At 38.1% G+C, this 22,160-nt stretch overlaps 1 protein-coding gene and 1 long non-coding RNA gene across 2 annotated transcripts in view; one reads left to right on the top strand and one right to left on the bottom strand.

Annotated features, from left to right (window-relative positions):
- The window catches only part of tmeff2a (transmembrane protein with EGF-like and two follistatin-like domains 2a), a 159,416-nt gene that overhangs the window by 49,224 nt on the left and 88,032 nt on the right, over nt 1–22,160 (bottom strand). The gene's annotated exons all lie outside the window — the stretch shown is intronic.
- Nucleotides 14,105–14,775, top strand: LOC121650080. Its single transcript, XR_006012211.1, has 3 exons — nt 14,105–14,311; nt 14,534–14,595; nt 14,740–14,775. It is a non-coding gene; the product is annotated as an uncharacterized LOC121650080 (long non-coding RNA).

Genomic DNA, 22,160 nt, shown 5'->3' with positions numbered 1-22,160 from the left:
TTTCTCTTTCGACTTCTGATTTGAAACACTAGGTGTCATTGTTACTTATTTTGCCTTTAATAAAGCATCGTTAACACAAGTGAGGGTGTTGTGATTAATGTGAAAATGCTATTATTCATATCACTGATTGTTGGCAGAAACTTTTTCCATAGTTGGTTTTTTTTTATTTTTTTATTTGTGTGTGTGTTTTTCGCAAAGTAAGTGGGCGAAAACATCTAACAATTGTGTGTGTGTGTGTGCGTGTGTGTGTGTATATATATGACTCAAATAAATAAAATATATATATAATTAATTACAGGCTTTAGAATGAATTAATCTCAAATAATTGCATTTTAATAGCATAAAAAATATTTGCCCTAAAAAGCAAATTTTTTAAAATTTGAATTAATTTTAGTGGATGACTGAATCAAATAATAGACAAAGACATTAACAGAGTAAACTCAAACTCTTGTGATGTCTGGAAAAATGCTTTTAATTGTATTTGAATTCCATACAGTAGAAAATGAAATCGGATATATCCCTGAAAAAAATGCACAGACCTAAAGTTAAAGTGTCATTTTAAGTGCTGTTCTCTGATTAAGAGTCTACAACATGATCCAGTACTTTTAACATTTTAAATGTTTTCGTCTACACTCTTCATTAATAAGCATTAATACGTGACAGTAAGCCAGAGTGAAATTAGCCAGCAGCAGCTTTGCAGATTTCATTTTCAGTCAGGTCATGGAGCAGAGGTTAACATCTGAGTCTGACTGCAGCTGTGAGCGCGTTTGGATAGAGGTTTGGTCAGAGGTCTGTGGAAGTGCTGCTCAATGAAAAAACAGTGTTGATTAATTTATTGAATAAATAAATAAATTATTCTACAGGCTAAATACACTAATAGAAACATTTTACTGTAATTTAGACTTGATTAACATTTTTTTGCATATTTATTCACACTTATAATGCTAAAATATATTTTTTACTTTTTCTTTTTTTCTTTTTTTTTTTTTTGTTTGAACAAGCACCTGTGTCTGGTCCCTCTCTCCTTGAGCAAAGACAAATATTGGTGATGACACAGAACTGCCCCTTCTGTCCCCATCACCTGTTCTTTCTGCTCTGTTATGCAGTGGTGACAGAACATCTCAGGAAATGTCAGCCTCTAGCCTGCAACCACCCAAACTCCACTGGTGTCAGCTAGTTGCCCAGTCAGCCCCAAAGTGCCACTACTAATCTCGCCCCCAGCTTGTTGGGCCAATCTCACATCGTTGTGTTCTGGAGTGGAGCCTTGGACAGCCGGAAGGCTGGTGAGGAGTGGCAGGATTTGGCCTCAGAGGTAGAGGAGGAAGAGCTAATGACTAATCTTGTGTGCACAAGACCACCACAGAGGATTGGCAGGGGATTGAGAGAGATATACAGGGAATAGTGAATTGGGAACAAGACCAGGTGAGCAGAAAAGAGCTGAAAAGATAAAAAAATAAAAATACATAAATAAATAAAAGATGCAGGAAGAGCTGTACAAGAGTATGAAGGACATGGAGGAATTTTTTCTGCTGCAAATAATTTATGATGAAGAAAAAGCAATTTGTCAGAAAAGTCTCCATTTCCAAAGGAAAAGAAATGAACCATGAGTTTGATTTAACCTGCATTAACCTGCTAGCAAACAGTGCCTCATTCATAGCACTCTGAGATCAACATTAGCATTCATTTGGAGTTGTTCTTACAGAGTGAAATATTCACACTTCATTTAGCTCTCAGAAGCAACATCTTAACTTTACTTCTGAAAAAAAGGACGTTTGAAGACCACTGGAGGCCACATTGATGCTGAAGTCATCTGATTTTATAATACAGTGACATGTGTAGGAGAAAAAAGTACCTTACTCCAAAACAGAAAAGCAGCTTTAACACAGCGGTAAACTGTTAGGTTGTTATGGTTATATAGCCGTTTCACCACAACACCGACAAATCACAGTAAAAAACGCTGATAAAAGCAGTTCATCCTTACAAATTGTGCTAATTGTCTTGGTGTCCTCATAATCAACACCTACAGAAGAAATGTCATTAACATCTATTCATTATTTCCTTGCTGGTCTCTGTTCCTAAATTGTAAAACTGCAGGGACATGAATGAAGAAGGAAAAGTTTATGTGACACCTGGCAGATTTAACTGTGAAGCATTTATGCAAAACTGAATTAAAAACAGAAAAGAGCTACAAGACAGCTGTATAGGAGAATTAAAAAAAAAGAAAAAGCAAAAAATGCTTGTTAATCTACCTGCCATTTGTAACCTGATTAATTTTATCCTGACAGTGTTTGAAAATTTGAGGCAGGTTTTCTTCATTACTGGTTAAATTCCATTCACACAAGAGCTCTGGCTGAAAATAAATATTAAAGAAAGCCAGATTACACTTTCCCAGCATTGTAAAGACACAAGTGGTTTAAAAACATTATCAGTGTAGATTACACCACAGCCAATTCTTGGCTCTAAAATGAACTAAATAAAATTAATTAGCCTGCTCGTTTGTTTTGCTCCTACTTTTCTGGCTCCTTATAAAAGCAAGACTTGTTCATATAAGTTCATTATGCTTTTTTTATACTGACTTTTGCACATATACAGTATATGTTTCAAAAATATATTTTGTTTTGAATTTTGAAAGAAAGATAAAGAAAGTTATGGAAGGTACTTCAACATAATTAAAGAAGGACCTTGATTCTTCACTGTCTGACCGGACAAAAGTTGGGGTGTAATGTTAACCAGAATAAACAAGAGGGATGTGTTACTTCATTTATTTCCGCTTGAATATACAGTACATATCCCTATTTGATTCCTGTGTACAACCTTTATAAAAGTGTGAAATAACTATATAAGAAGCATAAAGGAACTATAAAAGTGACCAAGAGATCCTCCTCAAGAGAGTCAACGAACAGAATGTTTTTCAATACAAAATGTGACTGATACACATTTCTCACTGTTAAAGATGTAAATTAAATATATTTAATTTATTTCCAAAATAAATTAAATAAAAATTCATTGTAATTATTGATATTATTTAAAGAAAACGATCATGTTGAGATTCAAATCCAACTTGCTGAGGGAATTGAAGTGGTAATATTAGTTCTTCATAGCACGGAAAATACACTTTAAAAAGTTTTATATGATCTTTTAATAGACTTAAAGGACTCTGTCACTCTTCTCATTCAAGACCTCACAGCATGTGACACAGTCGATGAAAAGAGCACCTCTGTAAACCTAATCCGTTGTCAAGTGGACTTCCCCAAGGCTGTGTTCTTGGAACAATTCTGTTTTACACTTACTCACACCCCTTAGGCTCCATTTTAAGTCATCTCCATTCATTCATATGCAGATGACATTCAGATCTACCATTTTCATTAAAACTACTAGTAAGGCTTGGATGGCTTCAAAGTTCCTCAGCTTTACCAGGGACAAAACTGAAGTGATCATCACTTTTTCAGATCTAGGTGTCCTGGAGCCCCATAAAATAACACATATTAAAGATTTGGGTGAAAGGTTTAATTCAAATTTTAACTTTGAGAAACAGATTTGTTTAGTAAAGAGATTTTTTCTTTTAACTGAGGCTTTTATTTAAGGTGAAATCCCTTTTAACTTTAGAGGATTTTGAGGGAATGGTTCTAATTTATTTAAATTAAAGTCATTTAAATTAATAATTTAAATTCAAATTCATTAAACCTCAACTGGAATATTTAATCTCTTTATATGTAGGTGCTTCTCAGGCCTGTATCTCACGGCTGTAACTGGTCTGCTGCAGCTCTTATTTTTACACAAACAAGAAAGCATTAACATATCTGTCCTGTACCTACTTGTTTCGCTTCATTGGCTCTCAGTTTGCTTCATAGATTTTAAACTTCTATTGTTGATATTGTTGATATTTATATCTGTTTTAGCTGTCCTAAGGTCGAGGCTGGTAAACAGAGGCAATCAGGCCTTGTCAGTGGTGAGACCAGCTGTCTCTATATGTTAGACTCTCTTACTGTTTTTAAATCTCATCTTAAAATATTCATATTTACTGGCTTTCAATTCAGTATCAGTTTCATTTAATTTTTCTTAATTTTGTATTACTTTATTGGTTTTATTAACGTTATTTTCAGGTATTTCTTGTTATGTGTTTACTTTTGATGTGCAACACTTTGGCCAAAGGCAGTTGTTTTTAAAAGTGCTTTATAATGAATATACTTAAATTTGAACAAGTGAACAACAGGATGCATGCTCAAGAACCACAAAAAAAAAGAAAAATGTTTTTTTTCTTTTCTACATACATCATTTTGTTGAGCACTTTACAATAAGAAATGCAACAAAGAATCAGAGATACAAGCTGCTCCACAGAGAGAAACTTCTGAGTTTGTGACTCACAGGCTCTCTAACTCTGAATTACTGTTAACATCACTCACCCCAAAGCTGTTCCATACACAGCGTACATAAACAGTTCTCCCTGCTAGCTGCTCTGGGAATTTCAGCGAGATTATCCCTCAGCAAATTTCCTCTATTCTGTGAACACCCCACAGCATCACATAATAACCTGAAATAGCAGTAAGTGCTGCTGCAGTCATTTGCACTAAAAACTAATGCTAATAGTTCCACAGCTAAACTTGCCAAACCAGTCATAGCTTAGCTTGTTAATAGCCTAGTTTTAATTGCAGGAATTGGATGCTATCCTGAAGATATTTGGAAAAAATATTGTTTTGAAAACTTAAGGACATACACACGCATTATCAAAGCAGACAGTAAAAGTAAGAAAAAGCCAATAAAAATGAAGGTAGAATACACTTTAAGAGATGTAGTCTTCACTGCTAAAGACATGTTTATTTTAGCTTGTGCATACATCATACAACACTGTCTGTAACACTGTCTTTGTATGCAAGATGTAATTCTACTGGACAGAAAATGAATGAATGAATGAATGAATGAATGAATGAATGAATGAATGAATGAATGGTCTGTGTGAGGGCTGCATGTTGGTGTGGTGCTTAGCATGGTTGCCTCACACCTGGTTCCTCAGCTTTCTTTGTAGAGTTTGTGTGTTTTCCCGGTTCATACGTGGGTTCACTTTGGGTAAAAAAGTATCAAATTAATTGTTTCTCAGTTGTACCTAGGAGTCGGCATGGCTGTTTGTGTCTTTGTGTTGGACTGGTGACATGTCCAGGAGGTACCCTGCCTCTCATCTGATAGCAGCTGGGAAAGGCTCCCAGCCCATGAAACTGGGATAAGGGCGTATACCATACAACCTATTACAAAGCTTATTAGCAGCTTTGATAAAACACTGAATACTAAGGGCCAGGAACACATAAAGCACATAAAAAAACACACTACACTACAGACACAGGTGGCAGAGTCGCCGCAGCCAGGCAGCGCCTCCCAAAGTCAAAGACCAAAATGATCCATTTAGACATTAAAAACACAAAGGAAACAAAATACCTCTCAAACTCTCCTGCATGTGTTGAAAAGAAGAGTCACAGTTACACTTGACTGATGAGAATACCAAATAGGATTTAATTCTCATTTGAGATCTGGGAACTCCTCTGTTATGTAATCAAAATTTTTGTGATTAAAATAATCAAATGAACACAAATAAAAAATCTGCAGGAATTATTCCTTTTAGTCTTTTAAAAAGCACAAATGATGTAAATTTTGCAAGTTCACCTCTTTTTAAGACTTGTGTGAGTTGCAGTGACAGATGGGTAATTGTAGTAGCGCCGCTACTTTTGGGTTTCACTCGGCACAGCAACAGCACAAACCTGGATCTGGATTTAACAGCTTTGTTTTGTCATATGGGACAAAGACCAGGACAGTCAGCCTGGCTGTCTAATCTTAGCGTCTTCCACCAGGGCCTCAGCACACTACTGCAGATAAAAACAGATCATAAGACATGCAGTAAAGCCGTGCCAATATTCCTCACCTGCCTCTGCTCCCTGAACCACAGCTTCACCCCTTCTTCTTACAGCTGAGCCCGATCCAAGCTGACCAACACAGTAATCTCTGCTTACCATCTTGATTTAAACTGATAAAAACCATTGCTTAGCTACTGCCTTTATAGTTAGTTTCCTTTGGTGAGCATTTCTGCTCTCTACAGGTTTTTATATGGCTTAACACGAAGTCAATGTGCTGTCCAAAGAGGACTTGGTGTAATACCAAGCGGCAACCTCCGGCGGTGAAATGTGAAGCCTTTGTGGAAGTGCAAAAAATTGCAGTTCACCCCTCATCCGCTAGAGACTGCCTCTGAAACAGAGCAAATCCCCACAGACTCCTATATTGAAAAGACTAACTTCACAGCAGAAATAAACATGTTTAAAGCCTGATACAAAAATCCATTTTAGTATTAATAGGTCAAGTCTACATTCATGACAACTGTGAGGGGGGTGAATCTTTTTCTAATTCATCCATTTGGATGTTATTTAATTTTGAAATTCGGCATAATTAGAGGCGTGTCCTTTTGATTGGCATGTATCCAATATCCACGCACCTTAGCTTTAGCCACCTGCAAAATTTGAAAAATGGTCGGGGTGGGAGGTGTGGGGTGATCAGTGAACGGAGAGTGGGCGGGTCGGGAAACACACAGGCAGAAATGATTGACAGACAGCAGCTCAGCTCACTGGCAAGATGCAAAGCGAGATTCACAAAGCAGCTATGCCACAGAGCGGTGGAAGACTTTTCCCCTCCTGAATCTCCTCAGCTACACTTGAACCAGGTGGTCCTGAATCGTATCAGCCGTTAGCGCTGTTACGCTGGCCTGTCAGCAGCTCCATATATATATATATATGTGTGTGTGTGTGTGTGTGTGTGTGTATACAAACATATACATGTGAGTTATGTTGCATACGTATCAGTGCAAGAGTATTTTTCACAGCTAATCCTGTCCTCAGAACAAGTTGTGATGTTCACAGGCTTCACTTCATCAAGCAACATCTCTGTACTACTTCTGGAGATGCAATTTCACTGAGTAAATAAACAAGTCAACTATCTCTCTGCCAATCTGCCATTACAACCTGCAAATTGATCTGCTTCTGTGATGTAAACAAACTGCCCGCCACGCTGCACTCTCCCAAAACGCAACATATAAGTTTTGCTCTCAAAACAAAAAGCCTTTAGCACGCTGAGTCCCCCCCCAATGCCATGAGGGATTCACCCGTTCCTCCTGAGACGAGAGCTGAAACCCACAAATAAACAGCCTTCAGACGTTTACATATGGAGCGTGGCACTGTAGAAGGCCTCCAGAGAATGAGCGGTAAGCTCATTTGCAGCATCAATGAAAGGATCCTGTGCAGGCTGCTTGGGTTTATGAAGACTGACTAAGAGGAAAATATTGCAGATGCAGAGGTACACTAAGCCATTTTCATATTTTGAATTTGTTTATTTCCTAGACCTACAATACTTGATGCCTAATTCTTTTGATCTTTTTTAAAATGGCATTTTTAAGCAAAATGTCCACATACTTGTGTTTGACATCCTAGTATGTGATGTGAATTGTCTTTCTGTCACATGCATTGTTAAGCAATTTGTATTGAATGTAGTATAACAGAATTTCATTATATCAAACAAACTATTGAAACAAATGCAGTACTTGTCAGTTATTTTTCATCCTAAAACAAGATGTTTGTTTCCAAGCTGTTGAAACTTTATTAATCCCTCGTTAAATTGCAGCATAACAGTTGCTGAAAATGATCTGCCTCCTACTATAAGTGACCTGTACAAACACCAAGATTAGAAAATACAAGTAAACAAAATCCTAATACATGTTCTAGTGATACTTAATTCTTAAGTTATTACTTGCTCTGGTTTACATGTTAACTGAATATCTGCACAGCAATAATATCTGGTGCAGTGTTAATCAAGCATTTCTTCACCTCTACTTTATTTTTTTTTCTTCTGTTTAACTATTCCTCCTTTTTTTCTTTTTACACCTGGATCTTCGGCCCACAAATATATTTGACACTTTGGCAAAAATGGCTTTAGCATCACTGAGGTACATCTTCTGTTTAATGAGCTATGCTAGTTTGTTGTTGACAAAGAAAATGACAGCTGGTGTGATTACAGAGATCTAGGACTTGGCCAAACTCTCATTTGTGGGGAATGATCAGGGGAAACAAAAAACTCTAAAAGGAACTGAGTTGTTTCACTAAAGGAGAGAAATGTAAATCTCACAGATACGTCACCATAGTGATTGAAAAACTGGGATGTTTATGGTGTGATAATAGTAACAGTGTTAACAATTACTGCTATTTTAAATCAACAAATGACACAGAGATAGGAGGTTGTTTTTGTTTTTCTATCTGGCTTACATAAGACCCTGACCTTGCATGATGCCAAATCCCCATGGTAGGGCCAAAAGGGTGGATGGATGTCTCTAGTGCTGCTGTATGCTGCTGTAAGTATTAGCTCTCATTTATCCAGGACATCATATCTGATTCCCTGAGGACTTGTCTTACAGTCCTGATGGTTATACTGCAAAACTGTTTACAACAGATGGGTATAGCACATCATAAGCTAAAGTTACTGAGCGGGAATCAAGAAAGAAAAAAATCAATTAAAAATAATTTGAATTATCCCACAAATTCCATCATGACTTCTAAAAGTCCCTTCACAGAAACATCTATGGTACCCAGAAGATGGGTAGACTGTGGTAATAAGATGTATATGGTCAGCAACAATTAAGGGAAATTCATTAAGTTTTCATTTATGCACAACTTTAGATGATATGCATACATGTGTACTTGTATTCACATGTATTAATTGACAGTTATCTTATCCCATAAAGCTGGTGTGGTTTTCTGCTACTGTAGTCCATCTGCTTCAAGGTTGAATGTATTGTACGTTCAGAGTTGCTATTCTGCATACCTTAGTTGGAACCTGTGCTTATTTGAGTTACATTTCTATCATCTCCAACAAGGCTGTCTATTCTCCTCTGACATCAAAAGGAGATTTTGGTCCAGACAACGGCTGGATATTTTCTCTTCTTCAGACCATTCTCTGTAAACCCTAGAGATGGTTGTGTGTGAAAATCCCAATAGATCAGCAGTTTCTGAAATACTCACCAACCACCATGCCATGTTTAAGTGACATAAATCCCATTTCTTCCACATTCTGATGCTCAGTTTCAACATCAGCAAGTCATGTTGACCATGTCTGTTGAGTTGCTGCCATAATTAGCCGATTAGCTAGTCATGTTAAGAGTGTATCTAAAACTTGCCAAATTGCCCATGATGGTACTTTCATAAGCCTTTGTTAAAGGACCTGCTGTAGCTGACAACACAGGTGTGATAATTGCCACGTTGACATTGTCTTCAAGTGGTGCCTCCACTGCATCTCTTGAGTAGTAAACTAGCTGGCATGTCCACAGATTTTATTTTGTTTATCAAATAGAGTTATCTATGTTACTGTAAAATTTTCAGTGTAAATTGGAAAATTCTTCTAAATACCATTTCAGATTGCTTTTTGTGTCTTTGTCCTCCATTTTCTTAGCTGCCTATAGCAAATATTTCATTAGCTTACTTTACTGGGTGGTTGTCCTATAGCACTTCCTCCTTGGTCACAGGAACATACATCTATACATACATTTATCTAAAAATGCACTGAGAGAGCATTGGAACTTTTTCCTTCTAATGTGTTACTGCAATTCAAACTTTTCCATATTTGAATAATTGGTCAGACTTCAAAGGATTGCAACAAACAAATTTTGTGTCCCTTAGTTTTGATGTCAAGAGGCAATAAAGCTGCACTTTCCAGTGTCCCAATGGTTCACACATGCTAACTTTGAGCTTATACTCAAATTGGAAACTGCAAACCACAGGAGTTGCCATTTCATATCTGTCTGTGAACACTCTCCTCCCAACTCACACACAACACTGACATTCTTTCCTGCTATTACAGAAAAAAGTCCAATCCTCCAATTGATCTCTCCCAATACCTGCCTTGATTTGCAGCAATCTTTTTCCCATCCCCTCCATTCTTTCTCTCTGACTTGTTCCATTATTTTCAGGATGGCAAAAAATATATGACAATAAAATCTCAAATACTGGTGAGAGCGAAGGCTGGCCCAAAGGTGACCCTGCAGCTCTCATCAGCTTCTATCCTGCTTTTCACCCGCCCGCCCTGAAAGCTCAGAGACTGCGAAGACACAGCAGCACACACACACTCACACAAGAAATTTTAATAATCATTTCAGAATGGTATGATTGGATACATTCTCATGGAGAGATGAGAGAAAGGCAAACAAGTGGAGGTGAGAGATGAAATTGGAAAGAGAGGAGGTGAGACTGCAAACCTGTGTAGATGAAGGGATCTAACGACTTGCTTCCATCTCATTTGCAGATCCTATCCCTCTCAATCTAGATTACATAGTTATCCCCATGCCAAAAGAAAAGGCTTATCGGCCAAGCCTTTCTTATGCGCTCTGCCTCAACGTATGCTCTGTGAGACCAGGAGATAGATCTGTTTTAACAAAGAGATGATCTCTGCACTCAAATCACTTCAGAAAGAGACTTGCATTTTTTATGCATGAGAAATATGACTAAAAACAGACATTAAAACTTGTGAATTAAAAAATTTGTTTCCTACATTATGTGTGCAATATTTCTAACAAGGATGATATAAAATATTGGTCAGACACAAATTTGACATTAAAATTGGACAACAGATCCATCCACTACAGATGCAAAAGAAAATAAAAGTAAATAAAAAAGAGGAATATGTATACAAATATTCAATTCAACTGAGTTCTATTGACCTGGCATTAAATCATAATAAAAGTCATCTCATGGCACCTTTATAGATACAATCCAATCCAATTATAATCCATATAATCTATATGTGCTTAATCCCAATTCCTGGTTGCAGGAACGTAGGAGGCTATCCCAACTGATACAAAAACCCTGCACACTCACTTTTAGTGTCAAGTTAGAATCACCAGTTATCCCAACATGCATGCTGTTGGACTGTAGGAAGAAGCTGGACTACCCTGAGTGCAGTCCCACAGACGCATGAGAAAACATGTGAAGTCCACACAGAAAAGCCACAGCCAAGGTTTAAACTGGGAATTTCCTGCTTAAAGGTGACAATGCTAACCACACCATTGTGCAGGCAGTTCAGTCCAATTCTCTGTAATACAATTAAGTCAATTGATTATGATCAACATCAATCAACTTCTAAATATTTTTATATAAAGCTGATTCATAAAAAAGTTGCCTTGCTAAGGAAACCAATGCCTCACATTGACTTATCTTTTCAGTGCAGTCCCCTGTGCTGAGCAACCACCGGATAGCAGGGAAACTGTAAAAATATGCATAAGGTGTTCTTCAAAGGTGTTCATTATACAACGACAAGAGTGACGGTTCCCCAACACTGCTTCAAAGAAAACAGAGAAAATGAGGTATGTATATGAGAGACAAAGGCACTAGTTTGTGAACTTCTACTGTCCATTGCCATCTTGGTCTTTTTTGATCAGAGGTGACCATATTTAGACAAGAATGTGGAGATAGAAAGAGATATTTGATAACATAAAACAGATGTTTCAGTTGCAAACAACATGTGAATGTGTCAGCAAATATTCAGGATCATTTGCTGTCACTGTGTGCTGGTTAGGGTTTGACCTACTGTTGATCTCAATGCTGATTTCTGCTCGAAAGACAATACAGGTATTTCACAGCATTATGTTCTGTTTCCTGCCCACTCTAGACATCCATTCCTCTGTAACCCCATCTCACCTTTCCTCCCTTCATTAGATGAGCAAACCTCCATTAGAGTGCTTTTTCTGAACGTTTTGGAGCCAGTACCTAGTGGTCATTATTGGAACTGAACTTTAAGATAACCTTGGCTTTATATCTGACACCAAATGGTCGTTAGCTCCATTCTTTTAACGTCGTAGAGTACATACCACTGATGCTTTGTTATCTAAATTACAATATAAGGGATGTAAAAATTGCCGTCAACCTTTGGTAATGCAATGAGGAACAGTGTTCTGAACTCCATGTTTCATTGTACTGTATATGCCAACAGGGGGCTTATTGGACAGAGTTACTTCAAGAAAAAAATACACAGACAGATCCAGGAACATTTTCAGAGGACTAGTGAGGACTACTGCATACCCAGTTAACCATTTATAAATGTTGAAATAAGTCTGGTTATTCTGTCTATATTCGAGGCTGTTTACCAGACCTCTGCAATAAACAGAGTGTTCTTTTTAATGTTGAGGATATTGCTGCAAAATGTCAACTTCAGTGCAGTTCAGACTTTTCAACGAGGCTGGAAGCTTATCTGCCCTTCGGCTTTCACCTGCCTATTAAGGTGGAACATATTGGCCAGATAGGTTTTCTCTGTGTGCGTGTGCATGTGAGAGAAAGTGTGTGTCTAAGATTTGCAGCATAGAATAACTGAATAGGACATACACACAAATGGGTGGGCTGGTGCTGGCGAGCCTTATCACTATGCCACAAAGTGGGAAGATTAGATTACTCACTTCCCTAAACCTCTAACTTGGTTACCATAGCAATAGCAGTGTGACTGGGGCAGCAGCTCGCCACTGTGAAGGCTGCTGGATGGAAAAAGCACCATGGGAGCAAGAGGTCAGCCTTCCACTTCAGCCCAGCAGCTTTCTATTCTATTCTATTCTATTCTATTCAAGGTCATGACATTCATAATGTTGATTAAAAATTCAGCCTGGAAATTTACTGGAATTTGCTGAATCCCAGCAAATGTTTTGATTGGATTTGTTGATCTACAACATTTGGAGAGTCAATAGCATAATAAAGCGCTTTCTGCTACTTCATACAGCTATCTTTGCCTTGCTGCATACCAATAAAGAAAGATCAATTGATATTGAATTCATAATGCGCCATATTGGAGCCTTGGCCTTAATTCAAACTAATGAAGTGCTTGCAAATCCATAGTGTTAGGGGTCTGATCATTAGATTAATTACCCCAATCAGACTATTGTATTTCAATTAGGCCCCAGTATAATGTTTATCTTTTCATTAGTCAACAAGCCCAAAAGTTAATGTTGCACAAAGATTGGGGATGGTGCATTTGAACACGAATGTAGAAATGCAACATCACTGTAATTTACATGTCTAATCAATGATAACAGATTAATAGATAAGGTCAATCTAAAATTTTTGATATCACTTGAAGATGAAAGCTTTAAAAATCCATCCTAACACAGCTCAGGGAATAATCACACAGACACACAAAGAAAGTCAGGCAGCTAAGAAGTCTGAGAGAGAATGTGACATAAATGCTGATAATTAGCCTGCAGGCGGCCTCGATGTTCAATTCCTCCCGCTAAGGACTCATAATGGAGTCGATTTTTACCATTCACTCTGAAAAATGGCTCGCAGATGTTAGGGATGTAGTTGTGACCTTGACAAAGCACTTCATTTAGATAAGCGTGGGCCTCAAACCTTTAGTCCAATTAGGTCACTACAGTTCCTGCAGCCCACTGAGTATGACGGTTTAAATCTCTGACTGTAAGACTTGAGGCAGCTAATTCTCGCTGACTCAGTTTTAGCCTGCTTTGCTTAGAATGAAATTAGGTCTATACTAGGGCAGTTTTTAAAAAATAAAGTATGCATTCACATACTACTTGATTAGGTACATCAGTTCAATAGCTGTTAAATGCAACTTAATGCATTTAGTCACGCAGGCATGGTCAAGACTTGCTGAAGTTCAAACTCAGCATCAGAATGAGGAAGAAAGAGGATTTAAGTGACTTTGAACATGACATGGTTGTTGTTACCATTTATAGAGAAAGATTTGAAAGAAACAAGAGGAAAGTTCCAATGAGCAGCAGTTGTCTGTACCAAATTGCCTTGTGAACGTCAGAGGTCAGAGGAGAATGGGCAGACTGGTTGGAGATGATAGAAAGGCGACAGGAACTCAAACAACCACTTACCTTGCAACAGATGAGCTACAGCAGCAGAAGACCACACCGGGTGCCTCCTGTCAGCTAAGAACAGGAAACTGAGCCTACAATTCACACAGACTCACCAACACTGGACAAGAGAAGATGAAAAAACATTGCTGGTCTGATGAGTCTCCATTTCAGCTCCACATTCAGATGGTAGGGTAGAATTCGGTGCAGATGTAACGGAGTTAAATTGTTAATGATTCCACTTGCCATTATTAGCTGTATTTCTGTCACTGTTACTACTGCCCATTAAGTTATTCAGTCTTCATTTGCTGCTGTTAACTATGAGTAGTTATAATTTCTTACATTTTTGGGAACACCTGAACGTCTCAAAGACGAACCCCCTGCAGATTTAGCTGTTACGCCCCGTAGCTTCGCCACAGTCTGTCACCAGCAAGACTCGTGGTAAGTTAGCTTCTTCTGGGCTCCGTTACTGTGACTCTTATTCAGTGTGTAAAAGCACTTAATTTGTCATACATGCAAATATTTCCTCCAGTTAACAACTACTGAGTTTTAATTTCAGTGTTATCCGTGTTGTGTGAGGATTAAATACTATTTACAAGTTGCTAGCTTAAAGTCCGTGCAGGCCAGTTTTAGCAGTGAGACGTACACTTTATTTTGTTTCAGTGTGTGTGGCAGAGCTGAGACTGTGGGAGCTGACGAACCTTTCTTTATGTTCAAAAATCCAGGTACCTGTTGTTTCTTTGTATAAAATGTTTAGCCTGTTCATATGTGTAGCTTCGCCACAGTCTGTCACCAGCAAGACTCGTGTGTGTGTGGCAGAGCTGAGACTGTGGGAGCTGACGAACCTTTCTTTATGTTCAAAAATCCAGAACATGCCAATAAAGAGGCGTCAGAGACTCGACATTGAATGGCTTGTGATTTCTGAGCACCACAACGCATGTGAGAGTACTAAAACCGCTACACAGACAACATGAAAACACGGATCCATCCTGCCTTGTATGGACGGTTCAGGCTGCTGGTGGGGTAATGGTGTGGGGGATATTTCCTTAGCACACTTTGAGGCCATTAGTACAGACTGACCATGTCCATCCCTTTATGACCACAGTATAGCATCTTCTGATGGCCTGTCCAGCAGGATAATGCACCATGTCACAAAGCTCAAATCATCTCCAACTGGTTTCTTGAACATGACAATGAGTTCACTGGACTCCAACGGCCTCCACAGTCACCAGATCTCAATCCAGTAGAGCAGCTTTGGGATGTAGTGGAACAGGAGATCCTCATCATGGATGCAGCCGACAAATCTGCAGCAACTGTCATGTCAATATGGAGCAAAACCTCTCAGGAATGTTTCCAACACCCTGTTGTATCTATGACACCAAGAATTAAGGCAGTTCTGGAGTAAACACAAGGCCAAACCTGGTACTAAAAAAGTTGACCTAAAAAGTCCTTGTTCAACATTAAAAAGAAGCAGATGTCTTTTAAAACAACAGTAAATAATTTTTCTGGCTGATATAAGCTAGCATTTTTGAATGTCTACTTCTCTCTACAAGTATGTTGTGAATAGTTTGAGTTTGGATTTGAGCTTTACAGTTGGTGATGGACAGGCAGCAACTCTGTAGTAAAGCTTACAGATGTTACTAAATGGAGGGACTGCCCCCCAAGAGGTGACTGAGTGCTTCTGACTAAAATATATATAAATAAAATATATATAAAATAAAATCGACTTGAAGGGAGGAATCTAAAATACTTTGGTTCAGCCACAGCAATTTTGCAAATTGCAATGCAGCAATGCAGCAAAATGATGCCGTGATAAAAAAAAAAAAAAAAAAAAAAAAAATCCTCTACCTGTAGTGTTAGATGCATGAACCTCTGCACTGTTGTGTCTTGTCTACAAATAATACTTAATAATGATTGACCCGTGTTCAGGGTTTGCTTTGTCCTGTGATGGAATGGTTTTTGTGTCTGATGTTGTTTTGTCCACCAATGAATGGATTTATGAGACTTCATGCTGTGTTGGTATTGGTTTGCAAACATGCATTGAAAATTAATTCTCTGGAAGCAAAAACAAATACAAAACAAAACAAACAAAAAAAATAAGCCTAAGTCCAGCACTTTCTATGTTACTATACTCTGGATGCTGTATATAACTTACATAATGGACATTTACAACAACAGCTGCTGATTCACTGCAACAAGGGGAATGACAGCATGTCATTAAAACGCTGAAACTAAAATGTAGCCATTACTGTTTGCAGACTATCAGCTGTATTAGTTGTAGCAATGATCTTCACCCACACCCACAGATGACTAATGCAGCAATAACTCATAATGTGAGCTGGGTGATGCTCATGTCATTATGCTACTGTCATTTCTGATCACTCTGTCATGATAAAATTGTGTTTGTGTGTGTCTTTCCATTGGAATACATTAATCAATCTGACTGACTCATTTTTGGTTTCAACTCTGGTGTAAGGAATCACACATTTCTGGAAGTTTAGCATCACAACTCGCTGATGACTTGGTGTGAGAATCAATCAGCCTCAAAGAGTCTAAAAACTCTGAAGCCTGTGAGGACAATTGCCAATTGAGTTTCTGGTGTAGCCAGTGGATGTCCAAATCATGGGTGATAGCTATTGAGGCCAAGGCTTGCTGTTCCATATCCAAAAATTAGAAGAAATTTTTAAAAGCCAACAAAAACCAGAAGACTAACGATGGTTTAATCTATTTAAGCAAATGCAGTCAACCTTCTTTGTTCTTTACCTGAATTTATAAATTCAGCTAAGACATGATTAGTCAATCCTACTTGACAACAGCTACAGAAATCTTCTGCAGGGGAAAATATCTGTTTCTCTGGTAAAACATACTCTCTGTGGTCAACTCAGTCAGAATTTTTGCATCATAGTGGCAAAAAGAGTGGCAGTAACCAAGAGATGGAAGGTCACCGATAGCCTCTGTCACTGGGATTGTTTATGTTCTTGCCTCCTTGCTATCTTGTTATGGTTTCAGTTCTGTCTGGAACTATGGAAACAATGCCATTAGTGTTAGCAGGAGATATAAATAAATGTGTTTTTTTTTTTTTTTTTCATCACCTTAGCTTTTCCTCACTGCCCGGCTTTGATTCTGTCAGCACATTGACTTACAAGGTTCTCCCCTAAATAAACACACAAAGTGAAGTTTTCTGTCTTTTCATTCATTTCCTCTAAAGAAAGTGATTTTATTTCTATGAGTTTCCAAGAGGTAAAATATTGCCCCTTGCATAGTTGTCTCTAAACAGCACTCCCACTATTTCTGCCAGAGGGAATAAGAAAACATCCTTTGGACTCATCCTCCACCACAAAAAAACCAAAACAAAATAAAACACCTAACAAGCTCTTCATAGTGGTGAGCTATATTTATTAGGGGGTAGTAAAGAAGCAGATTCAGTTCGTAACACTGTTGCTTAAGGAAGGTCAGTGGCACACACTTTGTCTTTTTAAAAAATACACTTGGTAAGGATTGTGGAGAGACATGCAAAAACATCTCAGATTTAAAGCTTTGGTTGTCCTTTGTTTCTCCAAGACCATGTGAGAGCAATTCAATTTCCCCACTGCACAATTTGATTTGGACAAATGTCTGATTTGGACTGAAGGGGCCATGTGACTAGACTCATGTCCAAAGGGCCCTCTCCCTGCACAGCTGACTTGTGTTCTCACTAATCAGATAAAAGAAAAAAAAGAAAAAAAGGCAACCACACAAGAAAACACTCTCACAAACATGAATGCACCCATGCCTGCATCGCAGCTAGACACACATATCGCCTACAGGCTATGAAACTGGCAACTTTCTGGCTTACCCAAGTTTTATGTGTGTCGATTTATCACTGGCTATTAAACTATATATGATTTTCACCAGGACTGCTCTCCACTGCTGCCTTCCTCTGTCCAAGTCCAACCCACCTTTTACAACCACTTGCTTTAACCTTCTTCCCTGCTCATAAAACACAAGAAGCTTGTTTCACCATTTTTCCAGACCCCCCTACTTTTTCTCGACTGTATTTCTCCATCTATTTTGACCTCTGCTATGATTCTATCTTTATATGGCATGTTTGTGTTTCTCCTCCTCTCATCCCTGCCCTTGCCTTCCCCTCTCTTCTTCACTACAGCACAACCACCCTCTCTCCCCCTGAGCTATTTTTTCCTAATTGTCTCTTTTCCTCCCGAATGATCGATTGGTCAGATTTATATAGCAGTTTGAGAATAAGGACAACTCTCCAGCTTCTACTTTTAACTACCCAGAGGTCTTAGAAGGTGAGCATCCATAATGAGCTTTCATGGGGATGTTCAAAGAAAAATCTCTCTCTTGTCGTTTTATTTTTCACTTTGAGAGGACAACAGTGTATTTTAACTTTTTATTTTTTGCTTCTCATCACTAGATAATACAGAGCCCCTTTCTATTGGTTCTGCTGCATGTGTTAGACCTGGTTTACTCATGATGACACTGTAACTTCATAAAAATACTAAGTTTGTTATGAGCTGAAATGCCTGTAAAATCCCCAGGTTTAGGTGGAGATGTGCAGTTTTTCAAGGGCAGTTTTATCAAATGAAATATGTAAGCTCTAACAGAAAATATCTTCACATAATATGGAAGAGGCCTGTGAAAAAATGAATTATATCTTTAGTAGTATTAAACTAAAACTGACGTTTTCTTTATGACATTGTCAGTTTCTTGGCTGTGGAGGACTTTGCTACAATTCAGAAGTTTGCAGTCATATGTTTCTGCAGCATTTCAATCATGTTAAGGTCTGGACTTTGACTGGATCATTGCAAAACCTTGATTATCTTCTTTTTCAATCATTCAGGTGAAGACGTACTGCTGTGTTTTGGATCACTGTCCTGTTGCATGACCCAGTTTCAGCCGAGCTTCAGCTGTCAGACAGATGGTCTCACTCTAGCATACACTGGTATAGATAGGAGTTTGTGGTCAGCTCAATGGTGGCAAAATTATCACCTCTCCACCACCATGCTGAACAGTTGGTATGAGGAGTTTGCGTTGCATGCTGTTTGGTTTTTCCAAACATGGCACTGAAACATTTCCACTTTTGTTTTGTCTGTCCAAATGACATTGTTTCAGAAGTATTGTGGTTTGTTCACATCTAACTTTACAAACTTTAACCATGCTTCTTGTTGGAGAGAAGACACTTTCTCCTTGAGACCCTTTAAAAGAAGTCATACTTGTTCAGTCTTGTGGATTTTAACATGATAACTGAACCCTGTAGAGTCTGAGATGTAACTCTTTTGCAGTTACTATGAGCATTAGTCTGACACAGGAGTAAACTTGCTGGGATGTCCGTTCCTGGTATGAATTTTTGGAAATCAACTTAAATCCCTTCCAAGATTGCTTCTCTAAGATGGCTGCTGATGTCTTTCCTCCTTGGCAATGCAATAACACATACCTGGATGCTCCAGACCAGCTCACTTCCAAAGCTTCTGTTGCTGATGATAAGTTAATGATGTACATTTGAGTACCTGTATTTGCCTGGTTTTTATACTTTTAATGCCTTGGGAAACAGTAAGGATAACAGTAAGGATATACACACTTTTTGTGCACTTTGGCTCAGCTTTTATTAAATAAATAATGAGACAATGTAAGTGTTGTTTATGATGTTCATTTCTAAACCTGGTATGGACCAGATGGTTTTTACTATCTTCTGATATGTTAAACCTTATAGCTGGAAGAAATCTTATGCCCTTTTATATCAGATATATCAGTTATGGTATTGTGTGAGGACTTGGTGGACCTAGGCCATCATAAATTAATGTTGTTTTTTTAGCTTTTGTGTTCTATAATTGAAATTGACAAATAAAAACACAAAAAGGCCCAAAACAATCTTGCTCTTTATCTTAAGTCTTCAGAAGTAGTTCAGCAGAAGATGATGGCAGACAAATATCTATAAAGTCGATCCCATGTTGCCGCCTACAGCTTATTTTATTTATTGGTATAAGTCAGGGAGGCAAAATGATGGAAACACAGCTTGTTATAAACACGAAAACAGTAGAGCTCATCTGATTGCTGTTGAGAAATACAATAACTACAGAAACGCGACAAGTCAGACTGTGGCACAATCATCCATCAACTTGTCAAGGTGTACGTCCAACAAGGTAAGATTATAGCAAGGAATAGAGAGCGTATAAAGGGATCCTTCACACTGTGCTCACACTTTACTGTTTGTTTGTATTTAATCCTGAAGATGGGGAGATTCTGTGATCAATGTACTATACTAAATTAGTACTCCTAAACAGTTGCTGCTGATGTTTGACTTACTACACTATGCTGTCAAGTTATGGCCAAACCTTTTAAGTGGGGCTAACTCTACAAAATGTTATCTAAATGCAGTAAAATTCATAAAAGTGTGTTGGCTCAGAAAGTAAAAATACAACATTGCTTCAGCAAAGCAGCAGCTGCTTCCTTCACAGAGCAGTCTTCTGGCTCATGTCCTGATGGTATTTGCTCAAATAAAAACACATCTTTCCTTATTTTGCACTATACTTTTCAGGCAGATACAGGACAATTTTAGCTTAATATTAAGCAGCTGAGTCAGTTAGCTAGAAGCCTCAGCTTTGTCAGGACAGTGGAAGTCAGACACCCAAGTCCAATCCATTATTCATCACTAGATAAGTGAAAAAGAGCAGAAGAATAAAGAAAATGTCACAATAATGGCCCGGGTCAAATTGAAAAGGTTAAGCAGCTAGTTTCTAAAAATTTTAAAAGGCTGCTAAATGCTAACATGTTAGCTTACCTTTAAACATAGTCATAGATCTGTCCTATAAAGATTGTCATATGTTATTATACTTTTCATTGATCTCTGCGGATCCTTGGTCTGTTAATCCGTGTGATTAGAAACTTTCTTTCATAATTTCTTCCATATCTGTAGCCTTAGTAAAATATTGTCTGAAGCTACAGCCAACTCAATTCCCACATGCAGAAGATGTATCAATGCCAAATTCTGTAAGTACAAGGCTCAACCAAAATGGCATCCTTGATAACTGATACAGAAGTAACATTTTCTCACTGCATACAGGAAAAAAAATATCAAATTATCATGTCATTGCTTACTCAAACTGTTTGACTACTTAGCTTTATTATTTAGACCAGAGTTGACTGGTCTAAATAATAATAATGGGCCATCCCTAAAAACTGACTGCTGCAGAAATTTGCTAGGTTAGCATCTAAAACAATGGTAACAAAGTGCAGAATGTTCTGATCCGAGGTCAAGACATTACCAACAACTGTCCTAAAGTAGTTATAATTAGTACAAAGGTAAAAATGAGCACTGCATGAGTCAAAAACTTTAACATTCTCCAAAGCTGAAAGTTGACTTTTTGTATCCTATTACAAATTGCAGATTAATGCAGAATATTCACCTTTGATTTAGCTGTTGTACTGTGCTCTACTCCATGCTGTTTTAATGAGGCAAAGACAGTGTTAATGGAAGACAGACCCTGTAAAAGCCGTGATTCTCTACAGTTTTATGCTTTTCAGCTGATCTCACAGCTGAATGCTAAAAAACAGCCTCAGGATGTGTGATCCTGTATACACCAGAACACTTAGTTACACGCAGCATACATGACTTTACAAACAAAGCATGATGGTAATGCTCATGTCGGTTTGTATAATCTATGTATGAGCACACCGTGAGTTTATTGTATGCCTACTCTCACATGCTCTGAACATTGTGTTCAGTGGATATGTATATGAAAAATGTATTATTCAGTCTGCTGTTCTTCGCTCCTGCCTCTCTCTCTCTCCATCTCTGCTTAAGAAGCCCTCTGTTTCCTCTCCTCTGTTATCTATTTTGTGACTTTCCTCGGGCTATTTTTTTGTCCACCCTCCAGACCCACCCCCTGCTTTTCATTCCCTTCTTTTCTCTGGTTGACCTAGCAGCAGTTTCATTTCCGCTCATTTATCCACCTCTCTGCTGCTTTTTTTTTTTTTTTTTTGTAAGTGGCTGCAGTAGGGGGGGGGGGGGGTCTTTTTCAATCTTTCTCTGTCATACATGCTTGGTAAAGCTCCATGCTTGGTTGTTAATGAATGAATTGAATGGGTAAACACTCAGGAGGATAGAGAAAGACTGGTGTAAATACATGAACGTGCACTAATGTCAGTAACAAGTCTTGTTAGTCAATTAAGCAACAAATCTGAGTCTTAGTTGGAAAACACGATACTCATCAGCTTGAGTTTTTATGTGATTAGCAACACGGAAAACTTACACAAGAATAACACAGCCATAAGCCTTCTCCATCTCCACACA

Source organism: Melanotaenia boesemani, chromosome 12 (assembly GCF_017639745.1).
Source record: "Melanotaenia boesemani isolate fMelBoe1 chromosome 12, fMelBoe1.pri, whole genome shotgun sequence".
In the NCBI taxonomy this organism is placed as follows: domain Eukaryota; kingdom Metazoa; phylum Chordata; class Actinopteri; order Atheriniformes; family Melanotaeniidae; genus Melanotaenia; species Melanotaenia boesemani.
This window is presented reverse-complemented; position numbering and strand designations above follow the sequence as displayed.